The sequence below is a fragment of the Chiloscyllium plagiosum genome, chromosome 28 (assembly GCF_004010195.1).
Source record: "Chiloscyllium plagiosum isolate BGI_BamShark_2017 chromosome 28, ASM401019v2, whole genome shotgun sequence".
Taxonomy (NCBI): Eukaryota; Metazoa; Chordata; class Chondrichthyes; order Orectolobiformes; family Hemiscylliidae; genus Chiloscyllium; species Chiloscyllium plagiosum.
Window position 1 is genome coordinate 45,316,333 of NC_057737.1, and position 21,557 is coordinate 45,337,889.

Sequence of the window (21,557 nt, forward strand, 5' to 3'; positions counted from 1 at the left end):
CTGTTAAATCTTTTCTGAACCCTCTCCAGCTTAATAATATCCTTCCTTTAACAGGGCAACCAACGTCCTGTGCAACCTCAACATGGCACCCCCAACTCCTATTCCCAATGAGTAATGAAGACAAGTGTGCGAAAGGCCTTCTTAACCAGGCTATCTACATGAGGCAAACTTCAAAGAATGATGTACCTGAACCCCGAGGTCTCTCTGTGCCAAAGCACTATCCAAGACCTTACTTTTATGATAAGTCCTGTCCTTGTTTGTTTTACCAAAATGTTGAAAGTGATACTAGTTGAAATTAAGCCATGATCTAACTGTGAAACAGAACAGGTTTGAGGGATCGTCCAGCTTTCCCCTCTCCATGTTGCTGGGGATTAGTGAAGCTTTCTCAGATGTCATGGGATGCGTTTGGAATGTAACACTTCATTGGTGAGGAAAGCTTGCAGAAGTTGGGACTGTTTTCCTTGGAGGGGGGAAGGCTAAGAGAAGATTTAATGGAGAGAGTTCTGGTCAGAGGAGAAGGGGAGAAAGAAGATCAAGAATCAATGAGGGCAATCTTAAAATGCTTTGCAAAAGAAACAAATGCCAAGTGAAATTTCTTTCACACAGCGTATAGTTAGGATCCAGAATGCATTACCTGGGAATTTGGTAGAGGCAGGTCCAACTAAAGCATCCAAAAGAGCAGAGGATGATTATTTAATTAGAAACAAGGGAATGGCAAAAAGGCAGGAGTTTAGCATTGTTAACAAACAGCCGGTACAGATATGATGGGCCAAATGGCCACCATCGACATTGTAACAATTCTGCTACACACCATGGATTTATTGCAGCGATATCTTTAGTCTCCGGGAGTGATCTCTGCTTGAATTACATGTTCAATCTGCAAATCAGTGCAGTTCAAGTAATGGAAAACATAATCCCAGTGTATCCACCAGCTTGTAGCAATGCTTTATACAGTGACCTTGTGATTACTTACCTGTAGCAGACAAAAGAACCATTTTAAAGTTTTAGAATTTGATGTTTTCCTCATGCTTTTTTGTTTCCATGACATTGACCGTGGGATTTAAAGCAGAATTGGTGCAAATGAAATCTGCACATTTCCAGGACGTTGTTTTGAGGTGTGGTAATGTTAAGGCAAATCACATTGCTTCTGCATGCTGCTATTATGGCAGTCTGGCTTATGAAGCAGACCCATTTATAAAGGTTATACAAACTCCAGCTTTCATTCCCCTACTGTCAGCAAGTTTTCCCTGTATTGTTGGTACACGAAGACATATTGATATGCTGTAATTGGTTCATGTAACATCTTCAGTTGAGAGCTGCAATTAAAAAACACACTAGGACCGATTTGTGATATCTCTTTGTCAGCAGGTGAAATGCTGTCTGGGCCTCTAATGTAATACTTAATTAGTGTAAACTGCATCAACCAACTCCTCCAGACTTTTGAGAAGGTTTGTCTTTTTGTCCTAGCCAATTAAACACTAAAGTGCAGCTCCACAAATTACATAGAATCCCTACAATGTGGAAACAGGCCATTTGACCCATCAAATCCACACCGACCCTGCCAAAAGCATCCCATCCAGATCCAACCCAATCCCTGTAACCCTGTCTATCCCATGGTTAACCCACCTAGCCTGCACACCCCTGCACACTATGGGCAATTTAACATGGCCAATCCATCTAAACTGCACACCTTTGGACTGTGGGAGGAAACTAGAGCATCCAGAGGAAACCCACACAGACACAGGGAGAACATGTAAACTCTGCACCGACAGTCACCTGAGGGTCGAATCAGACCCAAGTCCCTGGCGCTATGAGACAGCAATGCTAACCACTGATCCACCACACTGCCCAAGTGCAATGATTATTTATTCAACTGTTAGGCCCGTAGCAACATCTAATAGAGCAGGTTCTGTTTTTTCTCACTCCTCACTATTATCCAGTGATCCTAGTCTTCAGATTATTGACTGAGCAGAAGTTTTGATTTCTTCTCCTTTGTTAGATGTGTCAGGGCAAATTTGACAATCGTCATGTTTTCAGAAATTGTGATGACATCTGTAGTTTACAAGCTGTCACCTTCATTGACCATGTGTTGGTCAATTAAGACCCTTAACTGGCCAAAGTTTAATCTCTATGAGATTCCCCCCTCACTCATCAGAACTCGAGTGTAAACAATCCTAACCCAGTCAATCTCTCCTCCTACGTCAGTCCTACTATCCCTGGGATCAGCCTGGGAAACCCTCACTGCACTCTCTCGAGAGCAAGAGCATCCTTCCTCAGAAGAAGAGACCAAAACCGCACACAATGTTCGAGGTGTGGCCTCACCAAGGCCCTGTATAATTGCAACAACACATCCCTGCTCCCGTACTCAAAACCTCTCACAATGAAGCCCAACATCCCATTTGCCATCTTTACCACCTGCTGCACCTGCATGCTTACCTTCAGTGACTGGTGCACAAGGACACCCAGGTCCCACTGCACACTCCCCACTCCCAATGTACAGCCACCCAGGTAGATATCTGCTTTCTTGTTTTTGCTTCCAAAGTGAATAACCTTGCATTTATTCAAATTAGTGATGGATTTTGTCAAGGAGAATGAGGAGAAGCAAATAAAATAAAACATCCAGTTGTAAGACAAGTTTAAGAGCAGCGGTACCTGGGGACATTTAAATTATTGAAGATCGCAGCACGAATTGTCCTCTTCAATTTACATCTTTGGTAAAGATTCTCTTCCACCACTCCTCCAATGCGAATCTTCAATTGGGAGCTTAACAATGTGATGAAGAAGACAAAGGACATCCATGGCTTTCTCAGTCAAAGGATAGAACATAGAACATAGAACAATACAGCGCAGAACAGGCCCTTTGGCCCTCAATGTTGCGCCGACCAGTGGACTTTTCTCAGCTTGTCCCCCTACACTATCCCAAAATCATCCATGTGCTTATCTAAGGATTGTTTAAATCTCCCTGATGTTGCTGAGTTTACTACCTTAGCAGGTAGGGCATTCCACGCCCTTACCACTCTCTGTGTAAAGAACTTGCCTCTGACACCAATCTTAAATCTATCACCCCTCAATTTGTAGTTATCCCCCCTCGTACAAGCTGACGTCATCATCCTAGGGAAAAGTCTTTCTCTGTCTACCCTATCTAATGCTCTGATCATCTTGTATGTCTCTATCAAATCCCTCCTTACCCTTCTTCCTTCTAATGAGAAAAGACCCAAGTCTCTCAGCCTTTCCTCATAAGACCTTCCCTCCAGACCAGGCAACATCCTGGTAAATCTCCTCTGCACCTTTTCCAATGCTTCCACATCCTTTTTGTAATGGGGCGACCAGAACTGTACACAATATTCCAAGTGTGGCCACACCAGCGTTTTGTATAGTTGCAGCATGATATTGCGGTTCCGGGACTCAATCTCTCCACCAATGAAACCTAACACACCGTATGCCTTCTTATCAGCACTATTCACCTGGGTGGCAACTTTCAGGGATCTATGCACATGGACTCCAAGATCCCTCTGCACATCCACACTACCAACAATCTTTTCATTGACCCAGTACTCTGCCTTCCTGTTATTCTTCCCAAAGTGCATCACTTCACATTTAGCTGCATTGAACTCCATAGAACAGAAAAATATAAAGTAATGACAAATTTGTCAAAAGCACTGGAATACTGTGTCCAGTTATGGTGAATGCACTTTACAAAAGGATGTGAAGGCATTGAAGAGAGAGCTGGAAAGCATTTGGGAATGTTTCCAGAGATGAGCAACTCCAATCATATGGAATGATGTACAAAGCTGGAACTGATCTCCCTGGATTGGGGAAGGTTGAGAGGAGATTTGACAGAGGAATTCAAATTCACAAAGGGTCTGGACTGAGTAAATATGGAGGTACCGTTCTCATTGATGCTAAAATGAGAGGTCACCCATTTCGAGTGATTGACAAAAGAACAAAGGACAGTATGAGGAATGGTGCTTTTACTCAGCAAGGACACTGCCTGAGAGTGTGGTGGAGGCAGATTCAATCATGGTTTTCAAAAGGGAGTTGGACATACTCTGGAAGGGGAATGATTTGTAGGGTTACTGAGGAAAGGTGGTCAAGAGATGGCACTAGCTGCATTACTCTAGCAGAGAGCTTTCAAAAGAACAAATAGCTACTTTCGGTTCAGTAACCTGACTGTGTTTTTTTTTAGATTACATTACAGTGTGGAAACAGGCCCTTCAGCCCAACAAGTCCACACCGACNNNNACACTACGGGCAACTTAGCATGGCCAATTCACCTGACCTGCACATCTTTGGACAGTGGGAGGAAACCGGAGCACCCGGAGGAAACCCACGCAGACACGGGGAGAACGTGCAAACTCCACACAGTCAGTCGCCTGAGGCGGTAACTGAACCCGGGTCTCAGGCGCTGTGAGGCAGCAGTGCTAACCACTATGCCACTGCGCCGTCCACACCAATTCCCAATTTCAGCCATTCCCACCTTACAACACAGCTCTCTGCTCCTGAAGAAGGGCTTATGCCCGAAAGGTCGATTCTCCTGCTCCTTGGATGCTGCCTGACCTGCTGTGCTTTTCCAGCAACACATTTTCAGCTCTGATCTCCAGCATCTGCAGCCCTCACTTTCTCCTCTCTGCTCCAGACCACAAGCGGGGCAGTCGGAGCCAGGACACTTAATAGGCCAAGTACTGCTTATTAATTAGTACATTTACCATGAGAAAATTAGGCACAGGAGCAACAGTAGGCCAATCAGCTCATCGAATCCGTTCCACAACTCAATGAAATCCTGAACTGATAATCCTCAATTCCACTCTCCTGCCTTCCTGCACGCAACAAAACTTGATCCAAAAATAACCAGCTCTGGTCTTTTTCACAATTTCCCTCAATAGGTAAGACACAACGTAACATGAGAAATAAAATGACATGAAATGGCACAGTTCCTGTCAAATAGGAGAGATGCAAAGAACAGTAAAGGATGATGGTAGGAGCCGCAAAGTAGAAATATGAAAAGAACTTTGTAAATTAACCTGTAAAGTTTCACAATTATTGGAGGAAATGGGAAATGGTTGGGTGAAATGCTTGCTTCTTGAAACCTGTAACCCTGAACAGATTTGTCCCAGCCTCTAAAAGATGTGAGAAATGGAGAGATGGGAAAACATGGTTTAGAATTAAAATTGCCTTTATTGTCACATGCACTCAAATTAATGCAATGAAAAGTTTGCAATGTCGCCAATCTTAAGTACAGGATACTTAAGTGTTTGGTACAAAATTGAAAGAAAAATAAATAAAAATCCAGCATAAGAATAAAAAGGAAAAGATAGTACTCAAAAGACAGTTCTTTTCACCAATCCATGCCAGCACGGAACGTCCAGACCACACCGGGCCTAACAGTACCAGACTTCAAACCTCAAAGCCTTGCCTCCAGTCTGGGACTCACCTCCCCAAACCGGTCTCCATTCCGGGACTCACTTCCCCCCACCAGTCTCCAATCTGGGACTCACCTCCTCGCACCGGCCTCTCGTCCGGGACTCACTCGGCCTCACTGGCCTCCAGTCCAGACTTGTCTCTGGGAATTGCCTCCCATGCTGGCCTGGTCTGGGACTTGCCTGCAGCGGCCTCTGGTCTCGGAATCACCTCCTCCATTCCCCTCCAAATAAGTTTAAAGTTAGAAGGTTGAAAAGAAAAGAGAAAAAGAAAACAAATGAGTGGAGCAGAGGAGGTCCGGCTGGAGTGACCAACTCTGCCGCCATCTTGGATAAAAAAAATGACATGCTTAGAAAGGTGAGATACTTCACGTTGAGGGAGAAAAGTCTGATTCAGCAACTACGTTTTGAACATCAAGATGAGAATCGCATTCACACATGGTGTTTAGTACCTGATCTCACTGCATTGATATGTATGTTCCTGCTCTCCCATGTGGAGGAGAAAGTGAGGGCTTATGCATGAAACATTGATTTTCCTGCTCCTCGGATGTTGCCTGACCTGCTGTGCTTTTCCAGCACCACACTCTCGACTCTGATCTCACATGCACCAGTCAGAAACTGGCCCGAGATGAGACAATTCTAAATGAAAGAATCTCAGTGAGTACCTGTTGGATCCAACTTCCTGCTTCCTCTTCTGGATCTTCACTTTTGAGATAATTCCCAGCATCTCAGAGTATACTCCTTGGACAGTGACCACCTACAGTCCCCATTCCCAGAGTTTGGATTTGGGAAGCAGCAGCCTGACAGGCACAGCTCATCCCAGTTACAACGCAGTTCTCCATGTTATCCTTATGCTTTGGAACCTACCTCCACCGTTCATTGTAAAGCTGCTGCCATGACACTTTGCACTCAGGGACAAAAACCCATCCAGTAGATCTGACTAGGGTGAAGTGCAGGGCTCGTTGCTTGCTCTGTCACTCACTTGGATACTCAAACTATTTCTGCTGCACTTTATCTTTTTGCCATCTTGTTCAGAGCTTAGAGCTCACAGTATGTCTGTCTTGCCTTGTCTAATTAATGCAGACACAAAATCAGGTCACTTGACATGGTTGAGAGCTGGGATCTGTCTAGTGGGCGGACATGTTGCTACATGACATGGCACTACATCAACGTCAGACCTATACCATAGAATCATACAGTCATACAGCAGGAAAACAGATCCTCCGGTCCAACTTGTCCATGCTGACCATGTTCCCAAACCAAACTAATCCCACCAGCCTGCACTTATATCCCTGCAAACCTTTCTTATTCATGGACCTGTCCAAATGCCTTTTAAATGTTCTATCTGTACCTGCATCCACCACGTCCTCTGGACATTCATTCCACGTACAAAACACTCTCTGTGTGAAAAGGTTGCCCCTCATGTTTTTTGGGTAAAAACAATGACTTCAGATGCTGGAAACCAGATTCTAGATTCGAGTGGTGCTGGAAAAGCACAGCAGTTCAGGCAGCATCCGAGGAGCAGTAATGGAAGTTTGGAACTGGGGTGAGATGGGGGAAGGGGAAATGAGGAAAGTGGTGATGCCCTGGGGTTGAAGTGTTCATCTTTCTCCTCTCACCTTAAAAAATATGCCCCCTCGTCTTAGGGAAAAAACCTTTGCAATTCACCTCAACTATGCCCCTTGTGATTTTATAAACCTCAATAAGGTCAGCCCTCAACTTCCTATGCTCCAGCAAAAAAAATCCAAGCCTAGTCAGCCTATTTTTATCACTGAAACTTTCCGTTTTGGGCAACATCCTGGTAAATCTCTTCTGAACCCTCTCCAATTTAATAATGTCTCTTCTATAATGGGGTGCCCAGAACTGCACACATGACTGGTTTCTCAGTCATTCTCACGAGTACCTAGGTACGGTGAAAAGTTTTGTTTTGCGTGGCATACATTAGGACAATAGAACAGAGCAAGGAATACAATGTTACAGCTGCAGAGAAGGTGCACAAACAGCAAGATTAACAGTAAATTTAAAATTTGAGCGGTCCATTCAGAAATCTAATAACAGCGGGGAAGAAGCAGATCTTGAATCTGTATTTAAGTTTTTGTATCTTCTGACTGATGGAAGAGATTATAACCAGGGTAGGATGATGTTGGCTGCCTTCCCGAGTCAGAGAGAAGTAAAGATGGAGTCAACGGATGAAAGTTTGGCTTGCGTGATGGACTAGGCTGTGTTCACAGCTGTCTGTTGTTTCTTACAGTCCTGTACGTGTGTCATACACAGGAACAACAATGTGGCTTTGATTCCTACCCTGTTACGTGTATGGTGTGGGACCTGTCCCTTTGCCTTCCCCTTGACAGTGGAAGCCAATAACACCCCACTGTTGATAAAGGCTATCATAGGAGCAAGTCAGGCTGAAACATTAGCGAGTAATGATCCAAAGCCTTGTCTTTGGACAGAGCACACTAGGATGAATAATTCAGTTTAGGATGACTGAATATCCTGAACACTTTCAGCTGAGAGACAGCCAGTTTTGTTGAGGTAACGTCATGCTGGATGAACCTAATTTAAAAGGTGACTCAGAGAGTGAGCATCTGTCGATGTTATTTAGATAGGCCTCCAGAAAGCACTTGGTAAAGTCGCTCAAAAGAGACTTTTAGTTAAAATTGAAGCTCATGGAACTTAAAGCAGGTTATTGATGTGATTAGGATACCAAATGACCAGCCGAGATGGAGGGTTAGATGGCAGAATGTGTCTGCACTGGGACTGCATCTTGTCATTGTATTTAATAAGGCTTTAATGAGATTGAAAGGCACATGCTTAAATATGCCAGAACACAATGTTATCTGGTATTGTAGGTGGTATAGGTAATCCAGAACCCCATGTTAATGCTCTGGGCATGTGGGTTTGAATCCCACCACGGTGAATGTTAAAATTTGAATTCAATAAAAATCTAGAATAAAAGGCTAGTCTAATGGTGACCATGCTGATTGTTATAAAAACCCATCTGGTTCACTAATGTCCTTTGGGGAAGGAAGTCTGCTATCCAACATGTGACTCCAGACCCACAGTCTTGTGGCCGACTCTTAACTGGCCTCTGGGCAATTCCAGATGGGCAATAAATGCTGGCCTGGCCAGCAACACTCTCACCCATGAATGAAGTTTGAAAAATAGCAACATAAAATAAGAAAAGGCTAGTAGAGACATAGGGTCATACAGCACAGAAACAGATTCTTCAGTTCAACTCATCCGTGCCAACCAAAAATCCCAATCTGACTTAGTCCCATTTGCCAGCACTTGGCCCAAATCCCTCTAAACCCTTCCTATTCACATGCCCAGCAGGGTGCCTTTTAAATGTCGTAATTGGACCAGCCTCCACCACTTCTTCTGCCAGCTCATTCCAGACACGCACCACCCTCTATGTATAAAAGCTGCCCCTTAGGTCCCATTTAAATCTTTCCCCTCTCACCTTAAACCGATTCCTTGTAGAATCCCTACAATGTGGAAATAGGCCATTTGGCCCAGCAAGTCCACACTGACCCTCCAAAGACTAACCCACCCAGACCCAATCCCCTACTCTATTATTCTTCATTTACCCCCAACTAATGCACCCAACCTACACATCCCTGAACACTATGGGCAATTTACCATGGCCGATTCACCTAACCTGCACACCTTTGGATTGTGAGAGGAAATTGGAGCACAGGGAGGAAACCCACGCAGACACGGGGAGGGTGTGCATACTCCACACAGGCAGTTGCCTAAGGCTGGAATTGAACCTGGGTCTCTGAGGCAGCAGTGCTAACCACTGAGCCACCGTGGCACCCTCTAGCTTTTGACTTCCCTACCCTGGGAAAAGACCTTGGCTGTTCACCCTACCCATGCCCCTCATGAATTGATGAAGTCACCCCTCAGCTTCTAATACTCCAAGGAACAAAGTCCCAGCCTATTCAGCCTCTCCCTGTAACTCAAGCCCTCCAGCCCTGGCAACATCCTTGTAAATCTTTTCTGAACCTTTTCAAGTTTAACAACATCTTTCTAATAGCAGGGGGACCAGAATTGAATGCAATATTCTAAAAATGGCTATACCAATGTCCTGTACAGCCACAACATGATGTCCAACTCCTATGCTTAATGCATTGACCAATGAAGGCAAGTGTGACCTCTTCACTTTCCTGTCTTCCTGCGACTCCACTTTCTAGAAACTGTGAATCTGCACTTCAAGGTGTCTCTGTTCGGCAACGCTCTCCAGGGCCCTAACATCAAGTTTATAAATCCTGCCCTGATTTGCCTTTCCAAAATACAACATCTCACATTTATCTAAATTAAACTTCATCTGCCACTCCTCGGCCCATTGGCCAAATTGGTCAAATTGATCCCATTGGTCTCGGAGGTAACCATCTTCGCTGCCTGCTACATCTCCAATTTTTTTGTCATTTGCAAGCTTACTAACCATACCTCCTATATTCACTTCCAAATCATTTATATAAATGATGAAAAAGATAGAAGAACTGAATGGGCAAAGTGTTGGCAGATGGATTTCAATGTAGGCAGATGTGAGGTCATTCACTTTGAACATTATAAGGCATAGAACGAGGGACTTTGTAAATGGTGACAAGACAGAGGCAGATCAGAACCAGAGACTTGGTGGTCCAGGTACACAGATGGTGAAAATATCATTAACAAGTGCAGAAAACAATCAAAAAGACTAATGAAATGATGACCTTTATTTGCTGGAACTAGAACACAAATGGGTAAAAACCATATTTCAACTATATGGAGCCTTAATCTTAGGTACGGTGAGCAATTCAGGGCACCACATGTCACCCAGCCCGAGTTTGCCTGGTAGTGCAGTTGGTAGTGCACATACCTTTGGGTGACAACGTCTCATTTAAGTTTAGAGCAAATCAATGTTATACTCCAGTGCAGTGCAGTGAGGCTAAGGTACTGCCCCCTGGAGGACACATTCTAACAATGCCCTCCATCTGCTTATTCAGATGGCTATCAATGATCCCATGGTGTCCTTTTCAAGGGAGAAGCAGGAGAATTCTTGGCCAACACTTATCCTTTGATCCAAAACAACGTATCTGGTCATTAATGTATAGATGTTAAGTAGACCTTGCAATGAGTAAATCAATGGCTACTTTTCCTACTTCACAACACCAATTGTCTCGATTTCAAGAATATTTCATTGGCTGTAAAGCACTTTGACATGAAAACAGAAAGTGCTGGAGAGATTCAGCAGGTCTGGCAGCATCACGGAGAGAGAAATCGAGTGAACATCTCGACTCTGGTATAATCCTTCTTCAGAACTAATGGTAGCCAGGAAAAGGCATTTTTATGTTGATTTATATTCTTGCACCCTCCTAGTTATGACTTTTAGACAGTATGCAATTTATTGCAGAATAACCTCTACTATTTGCCTCACAAATTGCACTCATTGTAATGTAATAGATATGGCTGCTCTGTTCTGGGGAAAACAATCATTCTGGGTATGGGAATGTCAATGGATCCTTCCAGAATGGGAATGTTAATGAGTCCTTCTGGGGTATGTTAATGGATCCTTCTGGAATGAATATGTTAATGGGTCCTTCCGGAATGGGAATGTTAATGAGTCCTTCTGGAATGGGAATGTCAATGGATCCTTCTGGAATAGGTATGTTAATGGGTCCTTCTGGAATGAGTATATCAGTGTCAAGAACAGTCAGTATTTATTGCCCGTTCCCAGGTGCCATTCAGATGCCCTTTTTCACCCACTGTGTTGTGTGTGATTAATGTGTCCCCACAATACTGAGCAGGTGAGGCGTTCCAGGATTTTGAGTAGGTTAGAAAAACTATTAACCAATTGGTTAAATCTTTCTCATGATCACCTTCAAGCTTCCAACTTAATTATATACTTATCACTGGGAAGCAATAAACTGAGGCTGCTAATGTGATTTTAATAAGATGTACTTTGACTGTCGTTAGGCATTAGACTTCTTTTAATCATAGACCAGATTCGACCAGTCTATTGTCATTTGGTGTTTTGTTCACAGGCAAGAAAATCTGGTTTGTAAATATTGCAATGCGGTGGTGCCATTCCTCAATGAGCATGTCATCACATCAGTCAGGTACTTCAAGGTTTCACAGGGCAGGGCTGAGAGCTGTACACTTGGCATTTACTTTGATGGCTTGCTGGGCTGTTTCAAGGAGTGACTGACACCGTTGGTATGTCCAGCGGGGGATAGATTCAAGTGCGAATCACCAGATAGAAACTAGCATCAAAAGGGTGAGATACTCCCTGGGTGAGTTACGGAGCAGCACTGGGAGAATTCAACTACTTAACTGGGGACCAGAAAGTACAGCATAGCCCCAGGGGAACATGCAAACAATCCCAAACACTGTATGGAATGGGCTTGTTACCATGGAAGCACTAATGCTAGTTACGCTAATGGAGAGTTAACTTCCGGTGGCACCCTGTCAGTGAGAGGTATCAGATAGCTCATGGTCCATTTGGTGGGATCATGCAAACAAATGAATTAGGAGCAGATCTAAGCCATTGACCTGAATACAGTTTCACTTCCTGCTTCTCCCTAATAACCTCTCATTCCCTCATCAGTCAAGAATCCGTGGGCAGCACGGTGGCACAGTGGTTAGCACTGCTGCCTCGCAGCGCCAGACACCCGGGTTCAATTCCCGCCTCAGGCGACTGACTGTGTGGAGTTTGCACGTTCTCCCCGTGTCTGCGTGGGTTTCCTCCGGGTGCTCTGGTTTCCTCCCACAGTCCAAAGATGTGCAGGTCAGGTGAATTGGCCATGCTAAATTGCCCGTAGTGTTAGGTAAGGGGTAAATGTAGGGGTATGGGTGGGTTACGCTTCGGCGGGTCGGTGTGGACTTGTTGGGCTGAAGGACCTGTTTCCACACTGTAAAGTAATCTAATCTAATCTAACTGCATTCTGAGGGAGGGTCATTCAACCTGAAACATTGACCTTAATTTCTCTCCACAGATGCTGCCAGACCTGTTGAGCTTTTCCAGCAATTTCTGGTTTTCTTTCTGATTTACAGAATCTGCAGTTCTTTGGACTTTTATGAAGAATTTAACTGTAAACTAGGCCACGTCCTGCCTCTCATTCATTCTTCCTTCTTCTTCCACCTTCATATTTATTAATTGCTTTGATGTGTATTTGATAAAAAAAAATCACTTTACCTCCTTTAGGGGTAGTCCTTATCTGTACTGTGACACCCAATCTCGATTTGCAAATTCTCATCCCATTTTTCTCCATTTCTTGCATGGCTCAAGGGGCACAGTATGGTGGCTCAGTGGTTAGCACTGCTGCCTCACAGCCCTAGGGACCTGGGTTTGATTCCTGCCTCAGGCAGATATCTATGTGCGTTTGCACATTCTCCCTGTATCTGTGTGGGTTTCCTCCTGCAATCCAAAGATGTGCAGGTTAGATGAATTGGCCATTCTAAATTACCTGTAGTGTTCAGGGGTGTGTAGGTTAGGTGCATTAGTCAGGGGTAAATGTAGAGAAATAGGGTTTGGGTGGGTTACTCTTTAGAGGGTTGGTGTTGGGCTGAAGGGCTTGTTTTAACTGTAGAGATTCTATGATTAGTGGCTTCTCGGTCATTCGATTTATTATTCTCATGAGTACCTAGGTACGGTGAAAAGTTTTATTTTGTGCGGCGTACATTAGGATAATATAACAGAGCAAGGAATACAATGTTACAGCTGCAGAGAAAGTGCACAAAGCAAGGTCAACATTAAATGTAAAATTTGAGAGGTCCATTCAGAAGTCTAATAACACAGGAAAGAAGCTGATCTTGAATCTGTGTTTAAGTTTTTGTATCTTCTGACTGATGGAAGATGTTGGAAGAGATTCTAACCAGGTAGGAGGGGTCTTTGATGATGTTGGCTGCCTTCCCGAGTCAGAGAGAAGTAAAGATGGAGTCAACAGATGAAAGGTTGGCACGCATGATGGACTAGGCTGTGTTTACAGCTCTCTGTAGTTCCTTACAGTCCTGGGCAGAGCATATGATGCTGTGATGCATCCGGATAGACTGCTTTCTATGGACCAGCATCCATAAAGGGTCTTTAAGAACATGCCAAAGGCATTCATTGACTTTGCTCTGACTGCTCCTTCTTCTTACGCCAATCTTTATCAATGAGGGGCAACTTTTTTACACAGAGATTAGTCCGTGTGTGGAATGATCTTCCAGAGGAAGTAGTGGGTGTGGGTACAGTTACAATGTTTAAAAGACATTTAAGTAAGCACATGACTAAGAAATGTCTGGAGGGACATGGGCTCATGCACAAGCAGGTGGGTCTGGCGTGAACTGATTGGACCGAAGGGTCTGCTTCCATGGCATTGTGGTTGAGGTAGGGCTACCATTTCTATCTGTCTGCTGTGCATGAAGCTCTATTTATATCATGTACTGAATGAACTATTGGAGCTGGGTGTGGTTGTCAAAATGAACTGCTTAATCAAGTCATTAAATACAATGGGAAGAACATTGTTCGTGAATGGGAACTGAAAGCCAAGACTGAAAAGAATTAGAAATATTTCCCACACTAATATGAACTTTATTTGGCTGGTGTCACCCTTTAACCCTTTAGAAGTGGAGTTTGTTAGTATTGAACTTGCCTGATTGGCTCCAGGATTACAAACTGGACCATAGCCCCCCACTAATACCATCAGAGGGTCCAGGTTAAAGTGTTACCTGCCACACAGGTGTGTTGGAACATGTCTGATCAAAAATTATTTCCTTTTTCCACATATTAGACCAAAATGTCCAATCAATGATCAGGTCACCATTTTTGACCCATGATACAAAGGATGGGTTGAGTCTTTGAACAATCTCCTGGAGATGAACTGGGGTTGAAGATCAGGACAAAAGGTGTATAACAGCAGCTCTCTCTGGGAGGAACATCGCATTATCATGGCTGTACTTCTTTCAGAAAGGAGACTCTTTAACGTATACCTCATTGGATCCACAGGACTGTCCTTATCAATGAAAAGGACAATTCTTATCTGCATGGTTTTCTGCTTACATTTGAAATGATTTGAATCTCTCACCTGACGGAGTGCATCAAACTCAGTGAGAGTGCATAACTGAGGCCCATCATTTGGGAAGGGTATATTTTTAAGGCGTTTGAAAATATTGATTCATTCAGGACAAGCAAGACCCTTGCTGATGGTCTGGGGTCCCAGGTCACCCACAGTCTCCTCCCAGAAACATGTTAAGAAGTGATCCCTGGGACCCAGGCTCTCATAGCAGAAGAGAATCGGCCATCCTTACCTAGTCTGGCCTATATGTGACTCCAGACCCAGAATGTGGCTGGCTCTTAATTGACCTTTGGGCAATTAGGGATAGATAAATAACGTTGGCCCAGACACATCCCATGAATAAATTAAAAAAATACAGATTTGTCGGGCAGATTCATAAGGTTCAGGCCCAGTCAAGGCACCTCAATTGGAGGCCTCAAACAACATCAATTAAAATTCAAGATTTATGAAGAATAATCTGGGAAATTGTCAGAATGGATTGGTTCGCACAGTGTCATTGGTGCTTGGGGCCATCAGCTCTGGTAGAGCCCTCCCTCTTCCTCTCATCCCTGTCCCCTCCCATCTCATCCGTCCGCATCCCCACCTCAACATTTCACTCTCCCAGGACCCCTCAATCTCCTCCACACCCCTCGATTCTTCACTTCTTTCTTTTAATTCATTCACACGATGAGGGCGTCACTGGGTAGATCAGCGTTTATTGCCCCAGAGGGCAGTTAAGAGTCAACCACATTGCTTTGGGTCTGGAGTTACATGTAGGCCAGACCAGGTAAAGTTGGCAGATATCATTCTCTGAAGGTTTTAGCAAACCAGATAGGTTTTACCAACAATTGACAATGGATTCTTAATTCTCAACTTTTATTGGATTCAAATTCCACATCTGCCATGGTGGGATTTGAACCCAGGTCCCCAGAATGTTACCTGGGTCTCTGGATTAACAGACCAGCAATAATACCACTAGGCCATTGCCTCCCCTGCTCTTAGTTAGTCCCTTCATGAGCCTTGGTCCCAGCACCCCTATCCCCAGGCTTGCCACCTACAGGCTTGCCTCTATGGAGCTGCTAGACTTGGCATTTATTCAAAGGCTGGGATACTCCTGACCAGCTCATCCCCAGGCAGACCTCAGGTCCTGGTGACTTGTTATGTTCAATCCCATTAATTTGTTAAGTTCTCTCTCCCTCATGATAGAGACTGTTCCGAGATTTTCCTTCCCATGAGCACTTTGCATATCCATTATCTTCAGGGTGTCATGTAAACTGATGCAAAATATAGATTGAAATTATGAGCTATTTCCATTATCAATTCATGTCCTCCAGGAATGCCACACTTTAGCAACTTTCCTTTTTTCTGATTTGGAGATGTCAGTGTTGGACTAGGGTGTACAAAGTTAAAAATCACACAACACCAGGTTATAGTCCAAAAGGTTTAATTGGACTTTCGGAGCGCTGCTCCTTCATCAGGTGGTTGTTGGAGTATAAGATCATAAGACACAGAAGTTATATCAAAAGTTTTGCTATAAATCGACGCTTCCGGCAAAAGACCTTCATCAGGAATGGAGGAGCTCCTCCATTCCTGATGAAGGGCTTTTGCCCGAAACGTTGATTTTCCTGCTCCTCGGATGCAGCCTGACCTGCTGTGCTTGTCCAGCACCACTCTGATCTAAACTTGAGACATGAGCTGCTCACCCTCAAACTGAATTTGAAATTCTACCATGTTCTGATCGCTACCTCCTAGAGGAACCTTGTACCTTTTCATTAATCCTATTTCATTGCCTAAAATAGCCTCTTCCTGGGTAGGCTGTGCAACATACTGATCTAAGAATCAATTTCTGATCCCTCAAGCAATCTCCAAATCATCTTCCATGTCACCATTGCCCATCTGCTTTGTCTAGTCAGTATTCAGATAAGAATCACCCACCACAATTGTAATATCCTTCTCATTCACACACTTCAATCGCAGCTACAAAAACAATATTGGTAATAAGTCATGGATCCAAAAGCAGAACCAGTTAAGGCACTGCCCAGCAGGTAGCTCCCCCGCGAACATTTTGCTATATAGAACAATTAATTCTTTTATTCTTATTCAGTTCTGAGGTAGGCTCACTCAACACAAAACATTAACTCTGATTTCTCTTCATAGCTGCTGCCAGATCTGCTGAGCTTTTCCAGCAATTTCTGTTTGTGTTTCTGCAGTTCTTTTGTTTTTTAATTATTTCAGGTACTTGCTGCGTTATACAGCTCATTTCATTTTCAATTTATAGTCCATTGAAAAGATCCTATAGGAAATTCATTTTGAGTATGTTGCTTGTGTCTTTTTTAAAAAAAGATGCAAATCATAACAATCGAGGAAACACGTTGCTTTTTCAGGGAAATCTAACTGTAATGAAAGTATGTATGAAAATGATTCTGGCGTAATTAGAATATTTGGTCAGTCAGAATACGTGCTATCACCCATATACCAGCATCGCATCACATTCTCAGAGAGAGACAAGTGCAAGCAGGCTCAGAAGCTGCATTGTCCTGTGTCTGAGGGATAGCAGAGAAGGACAGAGACAGGGACAGGGACAAGGAGAACAGGGTTTGAAGGCGTGGGACATATTAAGTGGGAAGGCCTGTGATAGGGTGGAATTTGGGAGAGGCTCAATGATGAGAATGGTGACGATGAAAGTGATGATGGGAAACATAGATAGATCACTAACCTGACCAAACAGCAAAGGATGCTGGGTGCATTGGTCAAATAAAGCTCTGAAACCATAAAACCCACATACCAGACACACTGCAAACGCAACACCCAGGTGCTAATGACATTAGCATAATGTAACTTTATCCTAGGCTCTGTTCTTGGGCCTCTGCTCTTTGTAGTTTTTATAAGTGACTTGGATGAGGAGATTGAGGGGTGGGTTCTTAAATTTGCTGATGACACAAAGGTTGGAGGTGCCGTCAATAGTATGGAGGGCTACTGCAGGCTGTAGCGTGACATAGACAGGATGCAGAGCTGAGCTCAGAAATGGCAGATGGAGTTCAACCTGGATAAATGTGATGTGATGCATTTTGGAAGGTCGAACTTCAATGCTGAATATTGGATTAAAGACAGGATGCTTGGCAGTGTGGAGGAGCAGAGGGATCTTGGTGTTCAAGTACATGGATCCCTCAATGTTGCCACCCAAGTGGATAGGGTGGTTAGGAAAGTATATGGTGTTTTGGCTTTCGTTAACAGGGGGATTGAGTTGAAGAGCCACAAGGTTTTGCTGCAGCTCTACAAAACCCAGGTGAGACCACATTTGAAATATTGAGTCCAGTTCTGGTCGCCCGACTATAGGAAAGATGTGGAGGGTTTGGAGAAGGTGCAAAGGAGGTTTACCAGGATGTTGCTTGGACTGGAGGGCTGGTCTTACGAAGAGAGGTTGACTGAGCTCGGACTTTCTCTCTGGACAGAAGGAGGAAGAGAGGTGACCTGATTGAGGTATACAAGATAATGAGAGACATGGACGGAATCGATAGCCAGAGACATTTCCCCAGGGTAGGATTGACTGGCACGAGGAATCATAGTTTTAAGGTGTTAGGAGGAACATATAGAGGAGATGTCAGAGGTCTTACACAGAGAGTTGTGAACACATGGAATGCATTGTCAGTGGTAGTGGTGGAAGCAGAGACTATAGAGACATTTAAAGCGACTGCTGGACAGGTTAGGTTATTTTATTTTACATTAGGATTAATCCTCGGCACAACATTGTGGGCCAAAGGGCCTGTACTGTGTTGTACTTTTCTATGTTCTATGTTCTATGTAAAAGGCAACAGGTATTCTGGACAGACATAACCCCAACACCATATCCACTAAACACAGGACAGCACAGACAGAAAGGCACTAAGTCCAGCTACACAAAGAAACAGACGGTGACAAGCCATTCAAATGATTGCCTCTGTGTCAAACTATTAAGTGCATCTTCCTGATTGGCCAGAACTATAGAAAATTCCAGAGAGCCATCTAAAAAGGTATTAAAAACAGGGTTCACCTGCAAGACCTCTCTCTTGAACTGTCTTGGAATTGTCTGAGGCCTTCTGAGGAGACCAGGTTGCCAAGGGGCAGACCCCAACTGACCATCCGGAGAGAGACAGAGACAGGGAGAGAGAGGGAGGGAGAGGAACCTGGAGACAGAGGCAGAGACAGAGACAGAGACAGAGACAGGGAGAGAGAGGGAGAAAGAGGAACCTGGAGACAGAGTCAGAGACAGAGACAGAGACAGGGAGAGAGAGGGAGAAAGAGGAACCTGGAGACAGAGTCAGAAAGAGAGAGAGAGACTGTGTACATCTACAAGAGACTCGGCAAGTACTGTAACCTTCAGGGGCCAAATAGGATTAAGGATTTAGTATTAAAAGTTATTGTGATTTTGTTCCTAATAAAATTGGGATCGTTTGACATTAGTACCAGCCTGTATTCATATTGGTTTGACCGCTTCAATATTGTGGGACACCTGGGAAACTTTATTCATAATGTTCTGGTTGGAGTTAGCTGACTTGTTTAAGGAGAAATGAGACAGCACAATGATTCTCCAAGATGAGGGATAGGAGCAACAAAAGCATCAACTACAACTGGAACTGAACAAAATGGGAGCACAGATTATGACCTGAAACTGATGAACACAATTTTGAGTTCAAAAGGTTCATCAAGAATTTGTTTCAGAGTGCTGTGTGTCAACTTTCATAGAATCCCCACAGTGTAAAAACAGGCCATTCAGTCCGAGTCCACACCAACCCTTCGAAGAGCATCCCACTCAAAGACATCCCCCGACCCCATTCCCGTAACAAATCATTTCCTGTGGCTAACGCACCTAACCTACACATCCCTGGAAGCTATGGGTAATTTAGCAGGGCCAATCTGCCTAACATGCACATCTTTGGACATGGAATGACCTCTGACCAATATTTATCCCTCGCTCAGCCTGATGAAAACACATCAGCTCTCTGGCTTGTATCTAATTATTGCTTATGGGAGCCTGCAATGTGCAAGTTGGCTGCTTTATTTTGTTACAACAGTAACTATACTCTGTTGCAAAAAGCAGTTACTAACTGTATGAATAGTAAGACTGTTCCTGGGACAAGCTAACCAGTGTGTTACTCTTGGTGTGTCTCTAAGTTGGGAGAAAGTGAGGACTGCAGATGCTGGAGATCAGAGTCAAAAAATGTGGTGCTGGAAAAGCACAACCAGTCAGGCAGCATCCGAGGAGCAGGAGAATTGATGTTTTAAGCATAAGCCCTTCACCAGGAATTCCTGATGAACAGTTTATGCCTGAAACATCAACTCTCCTGCTGTTTGGGTGCTTCCTGACTGGCTGTACCTTTTCCAGCACCACACTTTTTGACGAGTGTCTCTAAGTTGTGTTGCAATAGAGAAATAAGAATTTACTCCACAAAACAGTAAACACCTTTCACCAGCTCCTCACAAAGGTTAAAGGCCTGACACCCACATCCAACAGGGACGAACATTATCTACAAGTTACCCTGCAAAACACTACATAGGACAAACAGGAAGAAAACTGACTGTATGAGTGTACGAACATCAGCTCACCACCGTCAGACATAACCGGCATTGTCTCACTTCCAACCACACAGATAACGAAGGACCCAAATTCAACTGGGACGATGTAACCATCCTAGCACAGGCTAAACAGAGACATGCCAGAGAATTCCTTGAAGCCTAGCACTCCAACCAGAACTCAATCAATAGACACTCAGATACTGAACTGGAAGTGCTAACAAACAGAGGCATATAAACTCCAGGCAGGACAGAGCACCAATACCTTATCAAAGTCGCACTGAGGATGTCACCTAGCAAGGCAACAAAACATTTGCAGAAAAACACATTGTCTCGGCGAATGAATTGACAACTTCACCCACAACCCGAGCTACAAATCTTCTCAAGAACTCTCAAACATTTCCTCTTAGGTTGAGCCTGATGTCTGACAAGAGACTGCCATGTACAGGAGATATAAAGTCACTAACAGCTATTTATGTTATTCACTGTCCATCAGGATGGAGCCTGGCTTCTGTAAAAGACTTTGATCTTGCCTCACGTGGAACCAGTATCCAGTACTAATGCCAACACAAAAGATTGGCGAAATTACCCAAAGCTTCTCAGACACAACATTATTGGTTTTGGGGCTTCCTAAGGTTGTAAAAGGCATTCGTAAAATGCAAATTCTTCCTTTCTCTTCCACACTCATGTCCTAAATTTTTGGTACCTGTCTCTTTCATGTCTTTCCTCTTTTTTACCCAGACTGCTGTCCTGAATGTGTTTCTCATTTCTTCCTATTTGCAGTTTGGGGTAGGGCCTCCTTTAAACCACACAAGGCAGCTGGAGGGATTGATAAGGGAATGTTCATTTTTGCTTTTAATGTGTCAATCTATTATGTGCACTCCAGGAACTGCACAGTCTTCGTTCAAACTCTGAACTTGTATTTCACAGTAACAGTCAAAAAATGTTGTGATAATGTTTGTGCAGACTCTTATACAGGTTGCCCCCTGCACTGACCATAATCTGACCGAGTTTCATGTATATCAGGTTGGCCAGATCTAACTGGAACAGTTCATCAAAGTTCAATGTATTCTGTTGCACCCCATCTAAGAATTAACTTTGACGTCCTCTTTTTTCAGCAGCTCAGAGAGGAAATTCATGACTTTTTTTTTGCAAGTACAATACTGTTAATGTCGATCAACTCTCCAATCTCTTTCTCGGCTTTTCTTTTAGCTTCCTGACTTTTCATGCTTCAAAAATTCAACTTTTGTCATTACTAGTAAGGTTGGAGAAAATGAGGACTGCAAATGCTGGAGATCAGAGTCGAGAGTGTGATGCTGGAAAAGCACAGCAGGTCAGGCAGCATCCGAGAAGCAAGACATTTTAGGCATAAGCCCTTCATCAGGAATGAGGCTTGTGGGCTGTGGCTGAGAGATAAATGGGGGAGAGGGTGGGGGTAATGGGGAAAGGAAGCTGAAAAAGCGATGTGGATGAAGGTGAGGGAGATGGTAATAGGTCGGAGGGGGAAGTGATGGACAGGTCTGGAGGGTGGTGCCGAGTTGGAGGCTTGGGACTGGCATAATGTGGGGGGGAA